Here is an 18,023-nt window from a genome sequence, read left to right on the forward strand (position 1 = left end):
AAAGAAGCCCGAAATTCAAGCTGCCCCCCTGCTGAAAGGAGACCATTCATGTACGTCTGAACAAGGAGGGGGCAGGAGAACCCTGGGGGATGGGAATGGGGGGGAACAACCCTTTGAATTGTCCCTCCCTGCCTCCCCAGAGCCCCCACCAAACCTTGGACCAGCTGGCCCTAGTAGCACAAACTTTGCTCTTGGCACTTGCTTGAGCCACACAGCCTCCTACAGCCGACCAACTTGTCCATGGCTGGTGGCGCATGAGGAAGCTGTCGCCCCTCATGGAGGGAAAACCTCCTCCCCCGGTATCCAGAGCACTGTCGTGGCTGAAACCAGCCTATTCCCATCCTGGGGAGAGGCACACCGTCAAAAGCCTTCGTGCCGCCGGTCTGGCCACCGCTGTCATGCTGATCTCCTTAGGGCTGCAAAGTGTGTGATGCACGCTCGGCAGCCGTGCGTCAAAGAGGTGTTTGGGAGGGGCACAGAGGGCTAAAAGAGGCCTCTCCATCCCCTCCCGCCTTTGGTGGTCTGACCGCCGAGCAGCCAATGGCTGCCAGGCACATCTCCTGTCCCCACCCACCCTCAATGGGTCCCCCTGTGGCCAGGCAAGCTGGACACGGGGTGGTGCACTTACCAAGATGACAGCTTGCTGAACAGCACTCCTCAGGACATATTTTCTCATCCATTTCTAGTGTTCATCCCTTAATAACAGATTTGACTTGTTCTGTGAAACACTTTTAGGAGAGACTCTGCATATGCAATATTTGACACCAGTGTTTTGAAATAACAAGGATTTGTTGGTACATGTACAAAAAAATTGTTTCGGTGGGTTTCTGCTGGAGTGTTTCAATAAGCTTCTTCATTGTCATTGGATAAAGTAATGAGAATAATCTGTTCAAACTTGCTTCAAAGGCTTTCTCCTTGAGTTGGAATCTTTACATTATTGACGTCAGGACAAGTTGCATGTTAATGGTAGAAAAATAAAATAAACACCCACCATCTGTTACACTTAACATTTGTTAAATGGGAAAGAAGCAGAAAAGGATCTTAATTCTGATAGTGTAAATGATAAAGCCTTATTTCTGCCACCCTTGTACTTGGCTAGGGGGGAAATTCACCCCAGATTTAAAGGAGAATCCAGTTTGTTTTGCACAATTGAATAACAAATGAACTTTGCCAAGAATATATGCATTAATGAATGCTAGAACCTGAAGCCATGTGTGTAGAATTCTGTAAAATGGCAGCCATTTTGTAGGGTTTAGATTTTTTCCCCTCATTTTGGTGGGACTCAGAAGCTGTTCTGATGACCCAACACTATATTTCCTTCAGAGATTAGAAATCTTTCAAAAATTCACATTCAACATTACTTTAAAAAAAAAAATGGCAAAGGGTATTTAGAGCGACAGTTTTCATAATACACAAGGGCTTCAAGTCAGAGCAAAAAGGAAATATCTGAGGGGAAACAACTTGGAGCAGAAGGGGGGATGTATGCCTCAGAAGGCTGTATATAAAAATGCAGTATTTATCTTTATGCTCAAGTTATTTGTATATGCTTACTTTTTTCTGTGTACAGTTAATCAAGTATTTACAGGAATGAAGCAGATACTGTATATGCAAAAGAAATTCCATGTAAACAGTACATTAACAGTTTTATTTGTTAAGAAAGAAAAAAGGAATACGGAATGAAAGGAGAGGGTGCAACTTAAACATCCACAAGAGGCTTATTTGCTTTAAAACAGAGCTATGCTTGCTTGGTTAACTGAAGCATAGTTTCTAGTATGGTTACAAAATTCAGTTTGATTTGGCACTGATTCCATATGGAGTTCTTCTCATAGGGCCAATTTAGACTGCAATCCTATACACACAATTGAACCCAGTGGGACTTAATTTCTGAGTAGTCATGCATAGGCCTGTGCAGTTAGTGATGTTTCATTCAGTAAACACATAGCACTGAACACAGCTCCATGTCTGGGTAGGCCCTTAAGTTAGATGCCTTTGCTGGAGCCCTCTCAACCTCCCTGCAGTTGCCCACTTATTTTCCATCTGAGTCTGGTCCCAGTCCTCACCATAGCTATGTGAAGATCAGCAAAAGGGCTGTGGACTTATGGGGTGTGAGCCCCAGCAGGAGCCCAATGAAGCTGACCTCTGACATCAGCCATTGATATCAAGCACATGTGACCATGGCTGTGGTGGCCAATGTGATAAGTGATTGCTCTACCCTGAGTGCAGGGATGTTGAACCTCTTTCAGCCCAAGAAACCAATTAAATTTCAGAAAAGTGCTCAGAGGCCACATTCCAGTGGTGGACTGGGCTGAAGGCAAATGGTGGTGCATCCAAAGGCAGAAGAGTTAGGGGCCCAAACTACCAGCATAATTTAGCTTAAATCACTTACTGCCAATAAATAAGCTTTAGGAGAAGCATATTGACTATTTTAGACTGGGGGAAAATTGTGCAAAAGCCAGGAAGCCATCAAACAATCTGCAGTCAGATGAAAGGGGGTGGAGACTGAGGAAGGGGCGTGGCCATCTGGGGAATGCAAGAAGGCCAGATGGGGAGCCCAGGAGGGCCAGATTTTGCCGGCAGGCCTGAGGTTCAACATTCCTGCCTTAGAACAGCTGCTCTGACCATTACACTTCCCCTACCTAGTTATCATCTAGTTTGGTAGATGGTCAATGCATGATAAGGTTATGAGGATACAAGCTTAAGAAGGGTGCTGCCAGAATATGTATGAGAATGTATGTATATGTATGAAGACAGACTGGAAGAACTGGGCATGTTTAGCCTGGAGAAGAGAAGTCTGAGGGGAGATATGATAGCGCTCTTCAGGTTCTTGAAAGGTGGTCACAAAGAGGAAGGCCAGGATCTCTGCTCGGTCATGCCAGAGTGCAGGACACAGAATAATGGGCTCAAATTACAGGAAGCCAGATTCCTGGTGAACATCAGGAGAAACTTCCTGACTGTTAGAGCAGTATGACAATGGAACCAATGACCTAGGGAGGTGGTGGGCTCTCCCACACTGGAGGCATTCAAGACGAGGCTGGACAGCCATCTGTCAGGGATGCTCTGGCTTGGATTCCTGCATTGAGCAGGGGATTGGACTTGATGGTCTTGCAGGCCCCTTCCAACCCTACTATTCTATGAGTCTGTGATTATGATATGAGAAATTCGTTTCAGGTCATTTCTGATCTAAATTTACCCAGTTCGCACCTTCCAGAATTAACACAGATGAGGATGCAATCTGCAGGCAAAGTCCATTTCTATGCTCGCGATGTGATTTGCAGATCCAAAAGATGTGTTCAACACAATGTGTACTTTTGAAAAAAGCCCATGAAAAATTTTGCATGTTTGAAAAGTAACAGACATGTATGCTTTAATCAATGGGAGAAGAATGCATACAATTCAAAGATGAGCACAATTGATGGGCACATTTGGAAAAATACACAAGAAAATTAGGGCTGTGCACTGCTTCGACCCATTGCCCAAACCCCGAGTTGAAGTGGGCTGCTTCAGGACACTTTGTGCCCCTTCTGAGGTGAAGTGGAGGGGGCACAAAGTGACCCTGAGCGGGTCAGGGGCTCACCAAAGCACTCAGTGTACTTTGGAGTGTCTACCCCCAGCCCAGCCCCCCCTTCTCCTTGCCGCAGCTGCACCGCTGCCTTCTCTGCTGCCTTGCCGCCGCCTTCTCTACCTCCACCACTGCACTGTCACTTTCGCCGCCAACTCCTGAGCCCTGGACACACGGCGACTCTTCTTGCAGGAAGTCACCATTTTAAAAACGGTGACTCCCTGCAAGAAGACCAGTCGCTGAACATCCAGGCCTCAGGAGATGGCAGCAGTGGCGAAGACAGCAGCAGTGCATGGCAGCGAAGATGAAAATGGTGAACATGGTAAAGGTGGTGGTGTGGCGCAACAGAGAAGGTGGTGGCATGGTGGAGAAGGTGACGGCAGCGACAGCAGAGGAGGAGGCGGCCCAGGTAAGGAGCTGGGAGTTTGTGCAGGGCCATTGGGGGGGACCTGAAGTGGGGTTCACCATCCGAACCCCACTTTGGGTTCAGGGCCAAGGCATGTTGCCCCCCCATATCTTCCCGAGATGGATCGGGACTGCCTCAGAAGCCGTGAAGCAGCTTCCAAGTTGGATCGGGGTGTCATTGCACAGACCTAAAGAAAATACACCCAGATTTTCGTATGAAAATAAAAGAAAAAAGTTCACAATCTGATATGGACTTGAGTTGAAACAAGCTTTGAGATGAAATTTGGAGGACTTCAGCAAGCTTGAGTTTTGCTGATTCACAGAACCCTAAAGATGGGGCTTCTGCTTCTAAAAGCTGGACTACAGCCACTGCAGAAGGATGTGTTGCACCTAGGGATGGGGAAGAAATCCTCCACGGACCCCAGTGAGGCCGGATTCAAAAGAATCCAGCCTCCGGAGTCCGTGGAGGATCGGAGGACTTACCTCTGCCTCCTGGAAGAATTCTCGCCAGCCAGATCCTCTCTGCTGGCCAGCTCTGAAGCGCCAGTGATATAGCCGCCATTGCTGTATCGCTGACTGGGCTGATTGATTGCGCTATTTGCATTCCCCTTTCTTTTCTTTGCCTTAGTCTACATAAATATTGACGTAGACTAAGACAAAGAAAAATAAGGAACACAAATGGTGGTGGCCGTAGCCACCACCATTTGCGTACACTTTTTTTTTTTTTTACCCAGACATGATAGGCTACATAAGTCTTTACGTAGCCTATCACGTCTATGGGGGGGGGGGACAGACTGCAAATGGCGGCGGCAGCAGCCGGTCGGAAGACCAGCCGCCGCCACCGCCGCTGAAGCCACTGCTGGAGCTGTCGCCAACCAGAACATCCGTCCCAGGTAAGTCTCATCCTGGGGGGGATCTGCGGGGGGCGGGAGGGGCAGGCCATTCAGCCATGGATTTTGGGGAGCCGAATTAGGGATGGACGAAAGGGACTTACCTGGTCCCGCAGCTTGCTTCGCGGTGGGGAGAGGGTGCTTCAGTTCTCCCCCCGAAGTTCAGGGGAGGGGGGGAGGTGCCCCCCCTCACCCAGCCAAAATTCAGGCTGGGGGGGAGGTGCCCCATCCCTCGCCGCTGAAATTCAGGCCGGGGAGGAGCGCCCCGTCTACCCGGCCGCGAAAAAAAAAAGTAAAGTAAACAAACAACAACACACACCTGTGATAGGCTACATAACGATTTACGTAGCCTATCACGGCTAGATTTCCAAAGTCAGCCATGATAGGCTATGTAAATCATCACATAGCCTATCACGGGTGACTTTGAAAAAAAAAAAGCGCGTACGCAAATGGCGGCGCCCATGGGGCGCCGCCATTTGCGTTCCTTAGTTTGGCACGTCTAGTCTATGTAAAGATTTATGTAGACTACGGCGAAAATAAGGGAACGCTATTTTTTAAAGCGTACGCACTTTTTTTTTTTTCCAAAGTCAGCCGTGATAGGCTACATGACGATTTACATAGCCTATCACGGCTGACTTTGGAAATCTAGCCGTGATAGGCTACGTAAATCATTACGTAGCCTATCACGGGTGTGTGTTGTTGTTGTTTTTTACTTTCCTTTTTTATTTTGCAATGGCGGCGGCGGCAGCCGGTCAGAAGACCGGCTGCCGCCGCCGCCCCCACCAAACTGCCGCCGAACCGCCGGCGGGACCTGCCGCCGAAAAGGACATTCACACGAGGTAAGTCCCATCCCAGGGGGGGGGGCAGGGGGCCGGCGGAGAATTTCACCAACAATTTCGGGGGGCCGAATGTGTTGGCATTCAGCCTCCCAGAGATTTCCTAGGCCAAATACACTGGCATTTGGCCTCACCGAGATCTGTCGCAGAATTCTCTGACATCCCTATATGAGGTAGGGATGGGGGAGAATTTCTCCCCGAAACTTCAGGGGGCCAAGTGCCGATGCAATCGGCCCCCCAAAATCAGCAGTGAAATTCTCCCCCCCCCCCCGGGATGGGACTTACCTTTCACGAATGTCCCTCCCGGCGGCGGGTCCCGGCGGTGGTTCGTCGGGTCTTCGTCAGGGGCGGGGGCGGCAGCCGGTCTTTCAACCGGCTGCCGCCGCCGCCATTACAAGTGCAGTGAAAAAAAAAACACTCCATGATAGGCTACGTAACGATTAACGTAGCCTATCACGGCTAGATCTCCAAAGCGTGCTCAAGTTCATATTCATTGCATCCGTGATGCTATCTAGCCATCTCATCCTCTGCCGTCCCCTTCTCCTTTTGCCTTCAGTCTTTCCCAGCATCAGGGTCTTTTCCAGGGAGTTTTCTCTTTGCATTAAGTGGCCAAAATATTGGAGCTTCAGCTTCATTATCTGTCCTTCCAATGAGCACTCAGGGTTGATTTCCTTTAGGATGGACTGATTTGACCTCCTTGCAGTCCAGGGCACTCGTAAGAGTCTTCTCCAGCACCACAGTTCGAAAGCATCAATTCTTCGGCGCTCAGCCTTCCTTATAGTCCAGCTCTCACAGCCATACATTACTACTGGGAAAACCATAGCTTTGATTAGACGGACCTTTGTCGGCAAGGTGATGTCTCTGCTTCTTACTATGCTGTCTAGGTTGGCCATAGCTTTCCTCCCAAGGAGCAAGTGTCTTTTAATTTCATGGCTACAGTCACCGTCTGCGGTGATCTTGGAACCCAAGAAAGTAAAATCTGTCACTGCTTCCATTTCTTCCCCTTCTATATGCCAGGAAGTGATGGGGCCAGATGCCATGATCTTAGTTTTTTTAATGTTGAGTTTCAAACCAGCTTTTGCACTCTCCTCTTTCACCCTCAACAAGAGGCTCTTGAGATCCTCTTCGCTTTCTGCCATTAGGGTGGTATCGTCTGCATATTAGAGGTTGTTGATAATTCTCCCAGCAATCTTAATTCCGACCTCTGATTCATCCAACCCGGCATTTCTCATGATGTACTCTGCATAGAAGTTAAATAAGCAGGGTGACAATATGCAGCCTTGTCGTACTCCTTTCCCAATTTTGAACCAATCGGTTGTTCCATGTCTGGTTCTGACTGTTGCTTCTTGACCCTCGTACAGGTTTCTCAGGAGACAGGTAAGGTGGTCTGGTACTCCCATCACTTTAAGAATTTGCCACAGTTTGTTGTGATCCACACAATCAAAGGCTTTAGCGTAGTCAATGAAGCAGAAATAGACATTTTTCTGGAATTCTCTTGCTTTCTCCATGATGCAGCGAATGTTGGCGATTTGATCTCTAGTTCCTCTGCCTCTTCTAAACCCAGCTTGTACTTCCGGTAGTTCTCGGTTCGCATACTGCTGAAGCCTAGCTTGTAGGATTTTGAGCATCACCTTGCTGGCATGTGAAATGAAATACCAGCATAATTTAGCTTAAAGCTCTTACTTCTTTTAGGGCAAAAAATCCATTGGTTTAGCTACCTGCTTCTACTGGTTGATTGCATTTAAGTAATCACACTTACAGTGTAATTGTATATGTATCTACTCAGAAGTAAATCCCATTGACTTCAAGGGGACTTACTCCCAGGTATAAGACTGTAGCCTAAATTGGTTGTAGCCAATGTTTGTCCTGTGTAGAGGAGACCCACTGAAATGAATAGGAGTTAAATTTAGGGATGTATGAAATTTACTCACCGTTTCATCCGGGATCATTTGTGGTGGGGGGGGAGGCACTCTGTTCCTCCCCCAGAATTCTCCCTGGCTGGCTCTGCTCCATGGCGACTCCACAGAGCCACTGGCCGGGGCTGCCCGCAGCTGGACATCCAGCCACTGGGCTGCGCAGGAATGCAAATGGCGGCTGCCATAGCCGCTGCCATTTGCGTCCCTGTCTTTTGCCATGATAGGCTACATAAATATATATGTAGCCTATCACGGCAATAGGCAGGACCGCAAATGGCAGCCACTGTAGCCACCATTTGTGCCCCTGTCTTTTTCCGTGATAGGCTACATAAATATTTACGTAGCCTATCATGGCAAAAGACAGGGACGCAAATGGCAGTGGCTATGGCAGCCGCCATTTGCATTCCTGCCTATTGCTGTGATAGGCTATGTATATATTTATTTGCATAGCCTATCAAGGCCTCTGCAGGGACGCCCCTGTGTTAGCCGTGATAGGCTATGTAAATACTTACATAGCCTATCGTGGCCATTTGAAAGGAGGCGAACGCGTCTGCGGCTGCCATTCGAGGAGCACCGGAATGGCCGACAATGGTAGGCTCCATTCCAGGCCCATTTTGCGGGGTGGTGGGTGAGTGGCTTCATTCCACCATGGATTCCAGGGGGCCAAATGCACTGGCATTCGGCCTCCCTGGAATCCATGGCAAAATTCTCCAACATCCCTAGTTAAATTAGACTAACATTGGATACAATCCAATATTACTGATGCTGCCAAAATCTGATTTGACAGGCACGTCACCAGAACTGGATAACCATGGGTAGCACCAAAGTATCAATTTATATTTCTGATTGTTGTAAGAACTACAGAAACAACATATACCAGTGTCTGGAACAAACCGGAGTGCTATATCAATATTGAATGTTACTGAAGCATTTATTTTAGAATCTCTAGAAAGACTGATATTTCCCAATAATGCATAGTGTGTGTATGCACATGTACACACATGTACAATGAAACAAACAAGCCATGTAAACCAGAAGGTTTCCCTTCATCACCATTTCATTCAGGTACTTATCTTGGGTGTCACAAAAGTAATCTCTGTTTTTTTTGGGGGGGTGCTCACAAGTTCTTCTCATTTAATGGAGCGGGCTGAGAGATTTATGTGCTACTTAGATAAATGTTTTAGCATCCTTACTCTTAAACAGACAGCGCAAAGAGAAACCATGTCTGGATGCATAAATTTTATCAGGAGCCATGATTCATGATCCAAAGCGTAAGATTCACAAACAATGTGACCCAACCTTGACAATGCATTAATCAAGCACTAAACAAAAGAGGAAAAGAAAAATCAAGGTTTTTACTGGAGTGGGGGGATATGTCTCATCAAAGCAATGTGCTTCACTTGCATTATTCAGTTTATGAACCTGCATTTAAGAGCAACAAGAACAACAAAGGAATGAACGAGATGTAATCGTCTCCCACTCATAAAATAAAAGGGTAGCCAGAAAGGAAGATAAATGGATATTCTGGTCCTATGCAGGTCACCTTGATAGTTTTATAATATTCCAATGTTGAAATAACAAGTTTCTTTTTAAATTGTTTCTCAAAATACTATATGTATGTGGATTATATTTGATGGTCGTTTTTCTTTTCCTTGTAACTGGTATTGTAAGGTCACCAAAAAGGAAAAGAAAAAGGTAGCCTTAATGTTCGTATCACCACAGTGCTGCAATAGTAGCAATTCTTCAGTGGGTTTGCATACAAGTCAAAACACAAAATATATGTTTGTTTGTTCATTTTAATTCCTGCTATCTAAGATTTGGTTCATTGGTTCCTAAATTTTGTAGTACGTAAGTCCTAGAAAATTAATTTTGCCTTTATTTAGGAGATCTATCACCTGCCCCTGAAGTAACCCATCCCCCATTCCTTTGATTGATTGCACATTTAGTATGCTTATCCACTGTACTGGAGAAAAAGAATTGCATTCTGTATGACTTAGGCATCACTTACTTTTCATAGATTGTGCCCTATGTATTATCTATTTCTGGTATAGGGATAGTATCATCAAGCTGGATACATTCCATAAAACCCCAGATAGGAACTCATTCTATTCCTCAAGAAATTGAAACACATTCTAGGCTGGTTTTCACTATACTTTTTTGCACTCAAGGGCTCATACTTGACTATATTGCACATGCTATATCATCACAGTAGGTTTGCTGTAATAGGTAAGGAATATGTGTTACTGCTCCTGGCAATAACGTGCCCGTAAAGCAGCTGTAATGAATCCATATACTGGATCAATTTATGTTGTTTCAAAAAATAAATAAATTGGATCACAAGACTGTAAATTCAGCTAGAATGGAAAGGATGCATCAAGAATGATATTAGATCTTAGTCAACAAGGAGGTGCAAATTACTTGGTAATCGGGACTTTAAAAGGCCACATAAACTATTTTCAGGCATAACTCAGGCCTAGGGGTGTCAGAAAAATCTGCAACGGAACCAAATGAGTTTGGATTTTCATCAATCTTACCCACAGATTCTGCAGTGGACTGGCTTCTCCCCTGTCAGGTGGATTCTGCGGACTTGCAGACTGATTTTCTAACTTTCCCGAATTTTGTGCAGATATAATTGCAGAAAAATATGCAGCATTAAAAAAATGGCAACAAATGCATATTTTCCCCATAGGCTAAAATGTAAAAATGCACAATTCGGGAGAAGTTGCGCATTTCCACATTTGTGAAATTGTACTATTGAGTATTCACACAAATGCAAATTTGTTCAAATTCAGAAACAAAAAAAATCCAATTCTGTCAATGGGTGGGTGACAGAACGAAAGCCACCTGACAATCCACAAAACACAGAATGGATTTTACACAATCCATACATCCCTACTCAGGGCTTAGGTTTGTCACACCGTTTGGCCTTGCATGACTGATTTTTCTTTAGCAAATATAGAGGGTATGAATCAACAAAACTCCAACTCATCTGAATTCCAAACTGAAGCTCATTCTAACTCATGTCTGTATCAGATTGCAAGCTTTGTGGGTGGAGGGGTTTCACACAAAAATTCGTGCATAATTTAACATGCATTCTCCCAAATGTGCACATCAATTGTGAACATTTTAAAATGCATGCGTTTGTACCCCATAGGTTACAGTAAGTTTATCTTCATTTTTCAAAAGTATGTGTTCTTTCATGTGAATCTTTCAAATGTACCCATTTTTAACACATTGTATTGCTGCTGTTGTTCGGCAAATCACATCGCAAACTTAGAAGTTTATGGATTTGACCACAGATTGCATTTGGGTCTGCATTCAGTTCTATTAGGTGTGAACTAGATACATTCTGGTAAAAAATGGACTGAAGCGAATGTCTCATGCATCCCTAAACAAATAGCCAGGGGAGGCAGGAAAACAACCCAATTCAGGACCATGGCATGGCCTGAAGAGGGGTTTAACCTGCTCCCACCATGGTCCTAATCAGAACTCTCACACATCCTTGCTAGTCACCATGGGAAGAAAGCGCCCATTGGTGCCAAAGAATGTGTGGACTGGAACCAGTTTTTGCACTTCCTGATTGTCCTGACACAGTTCTTGGCTCAAAAAATACATCAACATCTGCACAAAATTAGTGTGCATTTTGAGAGAGAAAGTGTGTGTATTTAAATACGTATTTAAATGTGAATGTTTATATGGATTTAATTTAAAAAATCGCAGATTCTTTTGGAAACAGGAAGGAACTGAATAATGGGTGAACACATGTGAAAGTGACACACACTACAAACAGACTTATTCACCCATCTCCATATGTACCGCCACTGCTGTGCATAAATACATAGGGGAAGCCTTGTTCTGCATCACATTATTTACAGACATGAGGCCTGACATGCAATGCAGCCAGTCTTTCTCCATACTGTCATCCAGAGTGTGGAATGCTCTCTGTGCAACAGATATAAGGCTCTCTCACAAATCATTGTTGTTGTTGTTGTTGTTGTTACCAGGTGTAAAGTTGACTTTTCCTTTGAGCTAATATGCGCTATTTAAGTGACTGGGCTGTTTTAACTTTTTAGATGGGTAGTTCATTATGGTTTGATTGTGGAGCCTTTATAATTTTATATTCAATTGCTTGTTTTTATTTTTGTTTTAAACCACTTTAGATGCCATGTGAATGGCAAAGAATGTAGCATGTTAATATTTAAATAAACGCAAATAAATAAACTGCTATCAAGTTTAATCCTGGTTATTTCATGGACCTATTGCTCATGTGTGTGCATGTGTATATGAAAGAGAGAGACAGAGAGATGTATTCATTCAGATGTTACACTCTTTTTCCCATAAGCAAAAACTTTTCAGTAAATGTTTAAGTTTTTTGGTTTAAAACCTGGTGTCTCTTTTCTTGATGGGTTACCTACCCCATGCTAGCAGCCAACCACCACACTACCTAAAAGTGGTTACAGGAGACCCAGAGGCTTTTTAGGCTTTGGGGAAAAATAAAGATTTCCACCTGGTGGCAGTGGAAAGGTCACAGGAAGGGAAAGGCAAAAAGGAGTGGGGATACTTTCTCCCTTCCACACATGGAACAGGTTATCGGAGGTCCATGACACTGCCCTTTTAGACTTTGTTTTATCACTGCTCTGATTTGTTTTCTTTGTATGTAAAATGCCCTGGGCTATACAGATATTTTAATAAAAATAGCAACAACCAGCCAGGTAGTCAGTTGACTGATAGAGACATATTTGTGTGTGTGCGCGTGCATATATATATATATATATATATATATACACACACACATATACATACACACATGCAGGAAGCAGAGCTGAACGAGGAATATCAAATTCCTCGGCGAACACCAAGGAAGACTTCCAACCTGACTTCTGGGCAATAGGCCGCACGAGGAAGATGCCAGTGTGATAACTGGGCTGCCATCCCAAGGATGTTTGCTGTACTGTGGCTAGGTAAAGCAGTAAGGCTTTTAAGGCAGGGAGATATCCTGAACAACTGTCACAGCTCAAAATAAATTTGTTATTAAAAAAAAGGCTTGTGGATTTAATTATTTCACAGCATGGGTTTAGTCTTGATTCCAGGAAGGAACACTCATAAAAAAACAGAGTGAAAAGCAGGTGCTGTTTTTCAGCATCACCTGCCAAAAGAGAATCATAAAAATCCTAACAATCAAGTTGAGGCAAAAAAGACAGAGAGAGAGAGAAAGAGGAAAGAAAAAAGAAAATAAAAGAAAAGAAAAGAAAAAAGTAAATGTTCTGTTCCTTTCAGTTGCATAACATTTAGAAGTCACAGTGTGACATTTTACTGGCATTTTGTTCACAGCACCCTTTTTCTTTATTATCCTTTGTCGTAAACTTAACTCTGCCTCTTGTGCATACATTTACTTGATCTTTTCGGAAAAGTTTATCCCCCACTTCATAATAAAACAGGTATAATCTCCACTGGGATTACTAATGCAATAAAATATATTTTGTCTGTGCTTGTCATGTTCCTTAAATAATCCCTCTTCTGTATAATACATCCGTGCTATACAGGAAATGCTTATTCTCTTATTCAGTAGATCTCCCTGACAGTGTTATAAATACAATTTTGGGAGATCTTCATTTGTAAACTTAACCTCTCTATTTTTTTTAACCCACATAGCTATCCCTACCGATCTTCTAAAATATATCTTCTATAGAATGGGACTTGATATTCTAAACATTCATAAGCATCCCCAAAGATACTGTCTTGAGAAAAATAAATTGTCCCAAAAAAGTTACACTTGTGAGATCCTTATATACAGTCATACAATATTCCTACAATCTCAGTCTCCCAATAGCTCTCAGTTTTGAGGTAAGGAGCCTGCAATGTTCCAGCTTCCTGGATTGCAGTACCCCAAAGTAGGGATGTATGAGAAATTCATTTCAGTTTTATCAGGTTTTACCCAGTTTGCACCTTCCAGGCTGAACACAGGCTTGGATGCAATCTGCTGTCAAAGTCCAGACATTTCTGAGTTTGCAATGTGATTTGTGGATTAAAAAAATGTGTTCAACAGCATGTGTACATTTTAAAAATGCACATGAAAAAACTGTGTACTTTTGAAAAATGCACACAAATACATTTTAATCAATGGGAGACAAATGTGTACATTTCAAAGATGTACACAACTGATGCGTACATTTGGAAAAACATGCATGGATTTTCATGCGGAAAAACAAACAAACACCAAAGCTCACAATCTGATATAGACTCAAGTCGGAACAAGCTTCGAAATGGAATTCGGAGAACTTTGGCGAGCTCAGGTTTTCCTGATTTGCACATTCCTACCCCAAAGTATAATTTGACAGGAACTTTGCTGAATTTGCTGAACTAACCAGATATCACCATCCAGCCTTCTGCCAGGTAGGGATGGCGGAGAATTTCTCCCCGAAACTTCGGGGGGCCGAGCGCCAACGTGTTCGGCCCCCCGAACAAGTTTCGGGGAGAAATTCTCTGCACCCCTCCTGCACCCCGCACCCCCCCCCGGGACGGGACTTACCTTTGCCGAATGTCCCTCCCGGCGGTGGGTCCAGCCGGCGGTTCGGCGGGTGTTTGTGCAGGGTGGGAGCGGCAGCCGGTCCGGCCGCCATTGCAATAAAAGAAAAAAAACCGCCCCCGTGATAGGCTACATGACGATTAACGTAGCCTATCATGGCTAGATCTGCAAAGTCAGCCATGATAGGCTATGTTAATCGTCACATAGCCTATCACGGGTGACTTAAAAAAAAAAAAAAAAGTGCATACGGATAATGGTGGCTATTTGCATTGCCCTTATTTTCGCTGTAGTCTACGTAAATCTTTTTACGTATTTGGTCGCTGTAGTCTACGTAAATCTTTACATAGACTACAGTGACCAAATAAGGAACGCGAATGGCGGCTCCCTATGGGGGCCGCCATTTGCGTACGCGCTTTTTTTTTTAAGTCACCCGTGATAGTTTACATGACGATTAACGTAGCCTATCACAGCTGACTTTGCAGATCTAGCTGTGATAAGCTACATTAATCGTCACGTAGCCTATCACGGGGGCATTTTTTTTTAAAAAAAAAAAAACTTTGGAGTTTGCGGCCGGGTGAGGCGGGAAGCCTCCTCCCCGGCCTGAATTTTGGCCGGGTGAGGTGGGAAGCCTCCCCCCCGGCCTGAATTTCGGCCGGGCGAGGCGGGAAGCCTCCCCCCCCCCAGCCTGAACTTCATGGGGGGAGCAGCAAAGCGCCTCCCCCCCACCGTGAACAAGCTTCGAGGACAGGTAAGTGACTTTCGTCCACCCCTACTGCCAGGTACTCAGGCAATACCTGCTTAATCTTTTCAGTCAAACCTTCCATGAGATTAGTGTGGCTATACAGAAAAAAGAAAGCATTATCTCTTGTCCCATCCTGTGCTTCCACCATGAGTGGTACACAGAGAAGGGCTTCACCATTTGATATGAACAACTCTACAGGCTGATATGGGCAGTAAAGGATGGCCTTGGAGAAGGTGACAGCCTTGGAGAAGGTGACAATAACTGCTTTTCAGATTAGATTCTCTGCCCTTCAACCAAGCCATGGCCACAGATTGTGGGAGTGAGCTTGTGTGAATGCACTGTATTTGTTGTTGTTGGAACAGAGTATTTAGTTGCATCCAAGGATTTGGGCATACTCAGTGGGGCCTGCCATTATGCCATATAACAAAGTGATTGTGAAAGCCCCCTTCCCTCACCACTCATTTGAAACACAGCTTGTTTAGGGTGGTCACTTACAAATCACCAAAAAAGAGGACAAAAGAAGACACTAATGTGTATAGAATTTGCACATGCTAATTTATATGCACAGATGCAAATGTGTACATAATGACTATAATTTAAACAGAAATACAGCAACTCACCATAGTGGTTAAGACTTCGTCCAGGTGACCTGCATTTAGTTTGCTGTCCAGGTGTTAACTGTTGGTGGGCAGCTTCTAAAGGCCCCTTTATCTAAAAATCACCTCAAACAGCCATCCGTTTGTCTCTCCTTGTTCCTGGCTAGCTTTACCACTCCTTCTGCCAAAGTAGCAGGGTATAAGGCTGTCCAGGAATCTGTTCTCCACAGCCAGCTTGTCTACACACCAAGGGACTTTTCTCTGTGTGTGGGGGGTGAAATGTACTTCTTTTTTTTTTTTAAAAAAAAAGCATATAAAATATATAATGTAAACAAACACTTTCTGCACATGTAATTCAAGATGCTATTTTAAACAAAGCAAAAATGCTTCACTGTCTTCAATGGTTACTTACTCTCATGTAAGCAAATATAGGATTGCAGCCATAGTACAACTTAATATTTGGCAAGGAGGCAAGGAAGAAAATAATCCTGGGTGCCATCCCCGGGTGAGAACAAGCACTGTGGCTACCCTCTGATCCCTTGGCTTCTTCTTGACCTCCTAGACCCACCTCAACCCTCCGTCCGCTAAATAATTAGAGAAAGCTAGGTAGGGATGGCAGAGAATTCTGCCACGGATTTCAGTGAGGCTGAATGCACTGGCATTCAGCCCCCAAAATCTGTGGTGGAACGGCCTGCCACCTCCCTGCCCCCCCACGGATCCCCCCTGGGACGAGACTTACCTGGGGTGGATGTTCCGGACGGCGGCGGCTCCAGCGGCGGCAGCAGCTGGCCTTCCGACCGGCTGCCGCCGCCGCCATTTGCAGTCTAGTCTTTTTTCTTCTTATTATTTTTTACCCAGATGTGATAGGCTACATAAAGACTTACGTAGCCTATCACGTCTGGGTAAAAAAAGAAAAAAAGGCGTACGCAAATGGCGGCAGCTACGGCAGCCGCCATTTGCATTCCTTATTTTTCGTCATTTTAGCCTACATAAATATTTACGTAGGCTAAAACGGTGAATAAAAAAGGAACGCAAATAGTACCCACTATGCTATTTGTGTTCCCCTTTTGTTTTTCGCCGTAATAGTCTACGTAAATATTTACATAGACTAAAATGGTGAAAAATAAGGAACGCAAATGGCGCTCGCCGTAGCTGCCGCCATTTGCGTATGTGTTTTTTTTTACGTTACTGTGATAGGTTATGTAAATATTTATGTAGCCTATCACGTTTGAATACAGGGACGCAAATGGCGGCGACTACGGCAGCCACCATTTGCGTCCCTGCTACCCAGCGGCCGGATGTCTGGCTTCTAGCAGTGCTGGCCGGCGGCTCCACAGAATCCCCGTGGAGCGGAGCCGGCCAGGCAGGACTCCAGGGGGAGGGATGGAGTGCCTCCCCCCCATCGAGGATTCTGGGGGGAGGGACGGAGCCCCTCCCCTCCACTGTGAAGCAGATCCACAAAACGGTAAGTAGCTTTCGTACATCCCTAAAGCTAGGTTTGATGTACCTGCCTCATCACCAGCACTGGCTGGGTCTGGATATTTTTTTAAATCTCAACAAGCAAGGAAGGGGAAGGGCTGCTGTGTCTGCCTGAGAGAAACTAAACTAGCAGTCCAACTACCTTCTTTGTTTCCTGCATGACCGTATGCTGAGAAGACGTGCCTGCACCTTGCTCACTCGCCCTAGTCTTGCCTGCCCTCTTCCATTCTTCTCCAGGGCTGATGGTGTATGCAGCTGCAGCGAATACCTAAGACACTCACTCAGCCAGCTAAGCAGCTGCATGACCTTGTTGCCACTAAGGAACAACAAGGGGAAAAAAGCAGTCAGACTTCACAGACACACTGCATCCATTCCATAAACCTGTTCTTTTCTCTTTTTTTTAACCAGACAGACATGACACCAGATATTTTTCCAGACACAAGCTTAAAAAGAGGGCAGTCCTGTATAATAGAGGACATCTGACCATGCTAAGCTTGTTGTGTGGAACGGAAGGAGGGTTTCAGTTTGAGAGGCACAAGACAAAGATTCCTTCAGCATGTAGTGTGCAGCACTACGGGGGGGGGGGGCTACTTGCAAATAACAAATGTGGGGGAGAGTTGAAGGGGGTGTTAGGATGCATTCCCAGTTCACATGTGGGGAAGGCGAAACTCAGTGGGACTGGCCCAGTGCTTCCTGAGAACTGAACGTGTGTCCTAGAATGTGCCTCAGAATCTTCTACAGTGCTCAAGGGTTCTATTGAAGACATGTGATGTGAGGGTCCTATGGCATACAAGGCATATGAAGAACATCCATGCCCGAAGGTAGAAAGACTGAAAACCACTCCCCTAATGTGTAGAGGGCCAAAGCTGCTTAAGACTTTAGTTTATATAACTAAGAAGTAGAGTCACCAGGTTGCCAGTATTTAACTGGGCCAAACAGTTAAACTGGGGTCTAAGAAGTATTGGGCCATCTAAGAAGTAGGGATGGACGGAACACTTACCTTCTGTTCTGTTCTGTTTCCGCTGTGGGGGGAGGCGCTCCTCCCTCCTGGAATCCTGCCCGGGCGGCTCTGCA

This window comes from Heloderma suspectum, chromosome 3 (genome assembly GCF_057233095.1).
Source record: "Heloderma suspectum isolate Gila_16-S chromosome 3, 16-S_ref, whole genome shotgun sequence".
NCBI lineage: Eukaryota > Metazoa > Chordata > Lepidosauria > Squamata > Helodermatidae > Heloderma > Heloderma suspectum.